The sequence below is a fragment of the Seriola lalandi genome, unplaced genomic scaffold (genome assembly GCF_002814215.2).
Source record: "Seriola lalandi dorsalis isolate HSWRI2012SDOR001 ecotype SW California unplaced genomic scaffold, Sedor1 jcf7180002002499, whole genome shotgun sequence".
NCBI classification, from domain to species: Eukaryota; Metazoa; Chordata; class Actinopteri; order Carangiformes; family Carangidae; genus Seriola; species Seriola lalandi.
The window spans coordinates 1-1,662 of record NW_019473155.1 but is presented as its reverse complement, the minus strand read 5'-3'; the positions used below and the strand labels follow the sequence as shown (position 1 = coordinate 1,662).

The window sequence follows — 1,662 nt, the reverse complement described above, 5'->3', positions numbered from 1 at the left end:
ATGCTAACCATCTTTGTAATCAGGATGAACCATCATGAGCTCTTTGCAGGTCCGGGCAGGGCTCTCGAAGGTTCCCAAGGGCCTCCTCATCAACTCCACTTCAGTTTTCATAGAAGAGAGGGTAGCAAAGACTTCTTCCATTCCCTCAGCGTCCTCCAGAGGCTGATCTCCCTGGAGGAACTCCTCCATGTCCAGATCCACATCCTCCTCCCTGGCCGCGGCTGCTCCTCCTCCACGATCAGAGTGCCTCCGTCTCTTCCGCCTGCCCTCCCTGATGGGAAGGGGCTCAACCATTGTAGCAGGGGGTCCCTGGAGGAAGCACAGAGAGGTGAGCAAGAGGTGAAAGGGAAAAGAAAGGGCATGAAGCTGGCACTGAGAAAGCCATGATGTGGATCATTGGATGTACTCACGGGGGGTCCTGGGGGGCCAGCAGGGCCTGGATCTCCTCTGGGACCAACAACACCCTGTAGAATAGAGGAGGACAAAAGTTTGTGTCAATCATGTCTCACCTGGAGCCTCTCTCACACCACTTGGCTAAACCCCGGCTTTATCCAGGCAGATATGGCTGCTGCTTTATAGGATTATCCAGCTTTGTGCATCAGCACTCTGCGGTCAAAGCCTTGGCTCTCAAGACACACTATAGTGGTTTTCATAACATCACACACACCAGAACCAAATCCTATTAAAAGGGACCCGATGGAAAAATCACACACAAGGCAAGAGTAGCTGTACAGCAGGCTTTTAGTTCCAAAGACATGCAGTAAACACAGTAGAGCATTATGGTTATGAAGCGTGGTACATTTTAGCCAACAAACACACTTTTGCTCTCTTCCCCAGCATATGCTCCCAGCAGCTGTGAACCAAGCTGAGGCCTGAGCACAGGAGTGGCCATGTATAAATAAGACAGACTACTGGACTCACCGAATCTCCCTTCGATCCTTTCTGACCAGCTGCACCCTAACAGTGGAGAGGAGACGTAAGCAAACAATAAAAAACATAAATAAAAGTGTAAAAGTTATTAAAAGTTGGAAAATTGTGTAATCGCTCAAGTAAAAATAGTAATCAGCTATTCACTGGAAAATGAAGCGCCTGCTTAGCAACAGGACAGGTTATGGTCAAAGTCTGAACTCTCACGACTGAGTCATCGAAAATCAATAACAGGACTGAGATCAAAATCTTTTTATGTCTTTTTAAATCAGTGAGTGACAGTATCTAAAAGCTTCGTTGCCGCTCTTGTGTTCTTTCCTTAACATTTGTTTTGCATCTGTTTGTTGTATACCTGCACAATCTTTGTAAAAGACTAAAAGGTTGATGCCTGAGACAAATTACATTTACATCTGCACTGACGAGATGCAGCAGACGATGGGTATAAACTTCATGCGGGCAGTTCAACAATTACAATTTCAAACTACTCTCCGGTTATATTTTTTTGGACATGCAGCTTTGACACAAATACACACATAATATCAGCAAATAACAGGTTTCATCACTCCACTGTGTTGAGAAGACAGATTAATTTTTCTTTTTATCATCTAAGATAGCAATAATTTTCTTCCATCTCTTACTTACCTCTTTTAAGTATTTACTAAACAATTCCTATAAAGTATCTGTGTATTGTCACATCTTTTGTGTTGAACACTCGGCAAAATCAAAGAACTTAAC

General features: G+C 44.2%; 1 long non-coding RNA gene across 1 annotated transcript; it reads right to left on the bottom strand.

The window, feature by feature from the left end:
• Positions 1-13: 13 nt before the first annotated feature.
• On the bottom strand, positions 14-1,548 carry LOC147820081 (uncharacterized). Its single transcript, XR_015437944.1, has 3 exons — positions 922-1,548; positions 411-464; positions 14-309 (listed from the first exon to the last, which is right to left on the bottom strand). It is a non-coding gene; the product is annotated as an uncharacterized LOC147820081 (long non-coding RNA).
• Positions 1,549-1,662: the final 114 nt, after the last annotated feature.